The 8,443-nt window shown below is 41.9% G+C and overlaps 1 protein-coding gene across 6 annotated transcripts in view; it reads left to right on the top strand.

Annotated features, from left to right (window-relative positions):
- Positions 1-1,138: 1,138 nt before the first annotated feature.
- Positions 1,139-8,443, top strand: part of TACC3 (transforming acidic coiled-coil containing protein 3) — a 475,241-nt gene continuing 467,936 nt past the window's right edge. For 2 of the 6 annotated variants that reach the window (XM_078678629.1, XM_078678625.1), the window contains exon 1: positions 1,139-1,240. The gene's annotated coding sequence lies outside the window, so the exon portion shown is untranslated. Of the gene's footprint in view, positions 1,336-8,443 lie in introns of all 6 variants that reach the window. The other 4 variants (XM_078678627.1, XM_078678623.1, XM_078678628.1 and 1 more) reach the window with 2 other exon arrangements.

Genomic DNA, 8,443 nt, shown 5'->3' with positions numbered 1-8,443 from the left:
CTCCGCTTGTATGAGAAATATCACCGTCTTCCGAATGACTATCAGTGACAGCTGGTGAGCGTAAACAAAATACGCACAAAAGTATTTTTAAAATGGCTGTCTTAGCGTAGTTGCGTGGTGATGTCACTGGAACGCAGGAAAAGAATAACCAAACTCACTCAAAATGGTTGTCACTGCGTTGCTACGCTCTGAGGTCACTGAAGCGCAGCGTTGAAACTCGCAACAGGATTAGCCGATGACGTGAAGCAGAGTCAGTCAAGCACTTTCACGCGCTGGAACTCCGATGCGCAGTTAAATACAACGGATTCTTCAAGGCTAGAGATGCGCTTAAATAAGGTAAACTTGGAATTACAGTACCTTGTAAATCCGAAGAACAGTAAAACGAAGGCTGTAATGTAGAATTTAAAATAAGTCTTGGGCTTGATTTTCGGTAAATGGTGAAAATGAAGACTCCGAAAATTTCAATTCGCCGAGCAATCCAGTGGGTCTTGTAGGTTTCCCTCGTCGCCAATATAAAGATGGGCAGCAGTCGTTCTTGATATTAAAATGTAGTTTATTTAATTCATAAACTATGGACCCACCGGAGCAGCAGGGCAAACATCCCAACTCTCCAGAAACCAACCGCCTTCTCCCCACAGCTCACAAAACACTAACATTCTAAGTTACATCATGTAATTCCACAAATGACATAAGCAAGTTCTACAAATGATAAGGCATAACATACTGTAATAGACATAGAGAAAAGATACGACCTACTACCACAACAGTGCTCTGACACCTTCGTGTAAAGTCCGCACTTTATAAAAATGCATTAAATAAATAAATACATTCGAGTTGCTGTAATAAACACCAAAGCACTGAGACGTAATCCACTGGGGGAAAAGTGCTTAATTTCCTGCTGTAGATTACTAAATACACTGTAACAATGAATGCCGATATTTGAGTTCCAAAAGAAAAGTGGGGAGATTGCCTACGGCTTGCACTTCTGGAGCAGGAACAGGCACGCGCATCAGAAGTTCTGAAAACAATCCGGCAGTGACTACATTTCCCGGCTTGCAACACTCCCTGCTCCGCGCCCTGTGACAGCGTGCTCTGCCGAGCCCTTGTCTCCTTTAATTTGCATATGCAGCTCGCTAACGTTCGGGTTGGCTCGTTTGTACCTTGAACCCTGACCTCACGCACATGACGAGCTTCTGATTGGAGGATCGTTCGTAAACGTCCAAAATTTGAAAGTTGTCTGGTGAGTGCTAGAGAAGAAGCGTTCTGAATACTCGAAGGCAGAAGGGATAAATAAGCATTTTTTTCTGTTGCTGCGACTTTCTGGATCGGCGCTAGGTAAGGGGAATGGGTCAATTGATTGCACAGTAGCGCGAGAATTGTTTGTGACGGGTTTGGACTTTACCGTTGCGCCCTGCATACGTTGTCGGCGTAGTGAGCGAAGCCGGGCAGTTAACTTTGGGTGTCTTCTCGGGGCTCCTTAACACGCTTCCGTAGCAAACCTACTATGCAAGAGGGAGGATGGGAGAGATGGATGTGGGTGGTGGGGGCTACTGTAAATTTTCCACCAGTCTGAACCTTTATAATACTTTCAGCTCTGCTGATCTTAAATGCACTACTCTTCGTTTATCATTGGCTACTCTGCCCCTTACTAAGAGTTGGTCCCTCTGCAGAGTTTATTATTTCCAGCCGCAAATAACTTGCCCAGTTACTTGAGAGCATGTTGACAATAATGGCATACATTTTTTAAGTATTAGGGAGTCGTATATTTCTCCCCAGATTTGGTTTAGATTGACGACTGCTTGCTGCGGTTTCTAGTTTGCTTCATGTCGTTAGGACACCCCTGTTTCTGTGTACCAGTTGTAGCTTTGCTTCCATTTAACCAGTTGAACTTTTATACAATGACTTGTAACAGAGCATACAGAAAAACTGGAAACGTGATTATTTTTATTTAAACGGGGTAAGGTCCTGTAAGACGTGGTTGGTGCCCCTTCTTGTCTGCTACTAAACAAATTTGAGAATTATTGCCCTAGAAGATCCTTACTTCAGTTCATATCTGTTAGGAATAACTGCTAACCCTTTAGTTCCGAGCCTGACAGCAATACGTCCCCCCATCCACATCTACAGACAGGCCCACAATGACAGTCTGCATGCCAAGACAGCGCCGAGAGTATAGTTTAATGAGCGTCGTGTTAATACAACTGAATAGACCAGAAGCCGAAAATCGGCAGGTTAAGTCTGTGTCTATTACGTTGTAATATTTTAATACCTATCCAGATTTGACTGGGTAGCAGTCGAATCAGGTGTATGTTGGATTTCTTACGGAAGTGCGGCGGAAGCGTTAACATATGTCCTGTATTATCAACACAGGACAGACCTAAATCAAAGGATCGACTCATATTAAATGCCTTATGTAAATAAGTAAAATCGGAGACTATGGTGATCCTTCGGACCCCGCACTGTACTGCAAAGGATTTAGACTAAATGGTGGGCCATTACTCTTCAAATAGTATATCTTTTTTGTAGTTTTATATAGCGTGAACTCGACCCCAAGGTTTTGGAGCGGTATGCATAATAACCAGCTACATTATATAAGGTCGCATTCATTATTTTGAGACTCGGCGTCAAAGTGATTTGCCCAGAATCACGGGATTTTGAGCTGACGCTAAAACTCTAACCTGGTTTCCCGAGTTCCAAAATCGGCAAATCTGGCCGTAGCCCCACATCCTCTCTAACCATCTATGTGCATTTTAGTGGACCAAGTCCCGGAGTAGAACTTTAAAACAACCATATCTTGGCTCTGGTCCCTAGGGGCATTTCTCATTTAACCATCATCAAGCACATTTCTTATGTTAATGCACATCTGTATCCTAATTTAAGGATGGATTTATATAATCTCTTGACCGGTATTTGCGTAGGGTAAGAGTCTGTGCCCTTTGAGTGTCTCGGAATTATGATTTGCTTCCCCAGATTACTTTGCTTTATCTTCTGCTTTTTATAATATATATATATATATATATATATATATATATATATATTACCGCTACTTTCCTTCTCTTTCGTAAAGAAAACAGCACTCGCGGGAGTAGGATCTAAGCTTTTATTATTTGATCCTTCGAGCACCAGACGCGTTTCGGCTCCTGCCTTTGTCAGTGGTACCACTAAAAGCTTAGATCCTACTCCCGCGAGTGCTGTTTTCTTTACGAAAGAGAAGGAAAGTAGCGGTAATTTTAGCGAGCAGCGTCGCTCGCGACATGCACCCGTGCAAGAGTGCGCGGCTGGACGCAACAAGGAGCGAGAAATATATATATATATATATATATTTATTATGTTTTACTGAGCGAAAACAGTAAATAATTCAGGCATTACTTCGTTGTCAGATTACGGAGAAAAGGTCAGTTCCACATGTTGACATGACGATCGGCGCTAGACAGCATTGAGGCTCCTTAATAACCATACACAGTCAACAAGCATTTGCACTGCAATAGGTCTCGCATTACTGATAGTTTGAGGTATTGGCGTTACAAATAATAATGCAATGCCAATAGCTCATACTTTCAGTAATGCGAGACCTAGTGTATTGCAAATGATTGCATAGTGAGCCAGGAACTAGTATCGTATGTCTCAGTGCAGTACCGCAAAGTGCTCCTAGAGCTTCCTAGTGAGCAAGGCACTAGCACTGCATGTCGATGCAGTACCGCAAGCTGTTCCTAGAGGTCCAGTACGGCAAGCTGTTCTAGTGAGCAAGGCACCAGCACTGCATTTCTAGGTGCAGTGCCGCAAGCTGTTCCTAGTGAGCAAGGCACCAGCACTACTTGTCTAGGTGCAGCACCGCAAGCTGCTTCTAGAGGTTCCTAGTCAGCATCATAAACTTTGAATATATGGTAAATCCACCCTACCCATAATGCATTGCATGCAAGACAGTACCACGAGTAAGTTCAAATAGCTATGTCCATATATACAATTAGTAGCTTTGAAATGTGACAAAAGAATTATATTAATTTAATTAGGTTAGGTTGTGCTCTGTGGAGCTGATGAAGGAAAATTTATAGAACGACTAATATAAATGTGAGATGTGGTAGGTGCTGTACCACAAGCTGCTTCTAGAGGTCCCTAGGAAGTTAGGCACCAGCGCTCCCAGTACCGCAAGCTGATCAGCTGCTCCTAGAGGTCCCTAGTGAGTATCATAAACGTTTGGTCACATATGGTACACCCTGAATGCATTGCATGCAAGACAGAGCCTAGAGTACATTCAAATAGCTATGCCCATATATATAATTAGTAGCTTTGAAATATGACAAAATAATTATATATTAATTCCCGCTTTCGTTGTACTCTTTGTGGAGCTAATGAAAGACATTCATTGAAATTTGAATATAAATGTGAGATGTGCTAGCGAGTAAAGTAACCACTGCCAACGTTGTAGGGGAGGGGGGTATTGTGGTGATTTTAATTAATCAAGCAATAAACATTAAACTTGAAACACTGCCAACGTTGTTTAGGACCAGGTGAGTTTCTTGTCTGAAGGCCTTTAAGAAAATAGTGCCTTGAGGCTGTAATTTTACAATCTAGGGCATAACAACACATGTAATAGGGAATGTCATCATGGGAGGTTACAAAAAGACAGGGAGGTTTTAAGGAGGGACTAAAAAGCCTAATGATCAATGAAAGGCCACCATTTACAAAGGACAGGAGCCAATTAAAAAGATGGGCGGGAAGTAGGCAGAGGTTTATGCACATATCCTGAATACAGCATGTCTCGAAGGTACAGCACGAGTGCTGCCTAGGTGAGACCTAAAAATGACTGCACTGTCCTCACCCTGTAAGGCAAATAGTACGTCTAGCCCATGCGTTCCATATTCTATAACCTTTCTGCAGACACACCTGTGCTCAGTAGACTGCTTTCTTTGCCATTGTACAAGGGTCCAAGCCCCTTCGCTATTCTGAGACTGTTGGAAGGTAACTGTTCCTCTAATACGTGGCGATATCACTTTGGGCTAACATGAAACTAATGCCCACCGTAGTCTTTGTGTTATTGTTACCATCGTATTGATCCATGGTCCAGAGAATCACAACCTTGGGGTCCATTGTTGCATCTTCTGCTTATGTTTTTTTTAAAAAAAGTTATAAGTAACATTTTCTCTCTTTCAAGCATTATTGTTAAATAATGTTGCAGTCCAAAGTTAGCCATATTATAGGTTATAAGTCGGTTTATTAAGCATAGTTACAGGTTATTAGGATGGTAAGTACATAACAGCATGTAGATAGCCTCACCAGGAGAAGCCTCCTTGTTGCTCAGCCTACATGCTCCAGCTGTCTTGCTGTCAATCACACCAGCCTCTCCAGCATTCCACTACAATATCAAGCATTCCAAAATTCCAACACCTCCCATTCATAATGACTTAGCAGCAGGGAACAGGCAACTAAGGGGAAGGATGCAAAGTACCACTACAAGTCGCAACACATCTCCTTCCCTTAGGGAAAACATTTAATGATAATACGACAATGTACGATGGAAATACGCACCATCTGATATCATTAGCACCCGAGAAACATATTTAATTTAATACTAACTGATTGCAGATTGAAAATAATTAGGCTAGAAGAACATCACAACAGTCCTATGATATCAAATACTTTAAAATGACTCCATTGTAACATTATGCAGGACTTGGGGGAATAGAGGACACCACTTTCTACACACAACAGAAACATTTGCACTACTTAGGGCACAAGACCATACACTCACCCTAGAGTACACAACCCCAAAACACACACCACTTATAGCACACCTGACAGGACCGCAAGTCTCGGGTAAAACAGCACAGGGTACACAACCCGTAACTCAATAAGATTCTGCATTACAATGACACACGCTAGACCCCCAGACACGCATGTTCAGATGATAAGGGACACTGGTGGGGGCTAACCAGGTGTTCCTTTTCCTTCAAGCTTAAGGTTCCTTGGTTCCAGTTTCTTCAGTTGGATAAAATACGGTCAAACTTCCACCACACAGAGGTTCTTCCTTAAAATCAATTGTGCCTTGCACCCGTGGGTTCGTATCCCATCCTAGTCGCCATTGTTGCAATCCAAAGGAAGTACATAGGTAGCCATATTGTAGGTTATAAGTTTAAGGTTTATTAAGTTTAGTTACCTGTAATTAGGATGATAAGTAACAGCATGTAGATAGCCCCACCAGGAGCAGCATCCTTGCTGCTCAGCCCACACGCTCCAACTGTCAGTCACACACTAGGCACTCCAGCATTCCAGTACATCATCAAACATTCCACACACATCACATTCATGCTGGCCAAGCAGCAGGGACAGGTAGGTAAGGGAAAGGATGCAAAGTAACACTACATGTTACAGCACATAACTTACAATGTGTTTACTGGTTTTGGTGTAGTGTAAAATTACTTTCTTGACTGGCACTTATTGGTAAGCCATGAGCACTCAATCTGATGAGGAAACCTATATGCATCCTTATTACTGGTGAGCTTTAGAAAACAAAGTCAGTTGATTTGAACGGGCACTCGATTTTTGCTATTCAAACATTAATATATTTTCAATATTAGAGCTCCATCTTACTTCCAGGAGGAAGAAACCTTGCAGTACTTCTGGAGCAGCCCTTTATATTTTTTAATAACTCATTTTATTGGCGTTTTGCGATTATACAGGTGCAGCTGTAGACAGCAAAACAATATCGTATCAAAATCATAACATGCAGCAACCCTTAAGTGTATTGGCCACTTTATTTACTTGGTGAATGAGCAGCTGGTGAGAGTATGTATATGATAAAGAAATGAGAGGTAAACTGCATGAAACTTGACCATTACTGTCCATTTACTTGAGGGTGTTAGAAGGATGGGTTGTCTAAGTGGTCCTAGCATGGCTCCTACATCTGTTGCTTCTTTGGGCGTCCTCTTACCTTATAAATGGGCTGTTCAAGGACTATCTGTTTCTACTATGGAGCCAACCGTCAATATTTGGGGGATTCGTGTTCCTCTGGTGTTCGGTAATATCCCTATCAGATAACACCAGTGGCAGGTTTAATAGAGCCTTAGGGAGGGGTGTTAAAATTGATAAAATATGCATTTGTTCAAGGGACAGGCACGCTTCAGCAAACTGTCTGTTTTACTTGTCTCATTTGGTGTCATGCAGTGAGGTGCCAAAACTGTAGTCTCCCTGATTATGTATGACATAGCTCAAATTAGCTGTCTCAATTCTTGCAAGAATTTGAATTTATTCCCCGTTACCCCCACCTTTTTATATTTGCATGAGGGGGCTGGAAGTAGCTAGGAAGCAGTGGGTTCCAGTTTTTGCATGCCGTGTTAGTCTCAGCATACTCGCAAAATTATGTTTGAGTATTTACCTACATCTTCCCAGTCTCTTCCCACATTAAACATTTTTGGACATTTACACCCTATAAAGGTAGGATTAAAGCCCCCACTCCATGTTGGCGAGAAAACGGGGAATGTAAGGAAAGTGAACTTGCTCTTGCTCAGCAGATTTTCACATAAGCGAATGGGTAAATAGAATGTGTATAGTTGCTGAAACCAAATTGGAAATTAAACTTTGCTAGGGATCTGGTTTCTAGACCTACTTTCTGTTAACTTGTGAATTTCTGAAAGTTTTACATCTGCACTAATACAAGGATAAGGGCATATGTGTGCAATTTTGTGAATGTAGTTAAGAAATGAACCCCTGCATTTTTTGTTTTTGTTGACGATAATGGTTTCTACACTATTGTTTTGTTTATGGCGTGCATTAAACCTGTTTTACTAACCACCTCACAAATGGTATTTAGTTATCCAATTGTTTAGCAGTTTTTTTCGAGTTGCTTTTCGATGTACACTTTATTATGACCGTGAGCAATCATTGTTTCAACTAAAGCATGTATTTGCATGTATTTGGGGAGCAATATGGGGACCCTTAAAAGTAGCATCACATTGTACCGATTTTTGTGCTGGAAGCACGGTCGATGATGCAGGCTGAGGCTTAAGCCTTCGGAATTTCCTTAGAGTGCTTGACATGACAGTAAAGGCTTTTGGTCTCTTTTAAGGGCCCGTTGTTAGTTATAAACCCGGAACTTTCTGCTGACGTCCCCTGAGCGTTCATGCTGCAGCACGTGTGTAGCAGTAGAATTTTGTGTGTGTAGTTCTGATTACCTACATTAGTGTGATTCTTTTGGGACATTCATGTTTTAGCATGGCACAAGATGGCGGGTGTTTACTGTATTGCATGCATTCCTTTGCTAGACAGAGGTCCAGACACTGAAGTGAGGATGAAACTGAGCTACCTTTTGAAATTCCATCAAGAACTTATTAGCAGGGGGCTGCTGATAAGTTATTTCTGAGAATTGCCATTTGGTTAATTGTTAGGGTAATGGGTTGAACTGGCGTGTGTTTGAAAGTTGACGACGTGTCTAGGTCAGCCCTTTTGTCTT

This window comes from Lissotriton helveticus, chromosome 2_2 (assembly GCF_964261635.1).
Source record: "Lissotriton helveticus chromosome 2_2, aLisHel1.1, whole genome shotgun sequence".
Classification (NCBI taxonomy): domain Eukaryota; kingdom Metazoa; phylum Chordata; class Amphibia; order Caudata; family Salamandridae; genus Lissotriton; species Lissotriton helveticus.
Note: the sequence above shows the minus strand (reverse complement) of the source record. Positions and strands in the feature narration are given on the sequence as shown.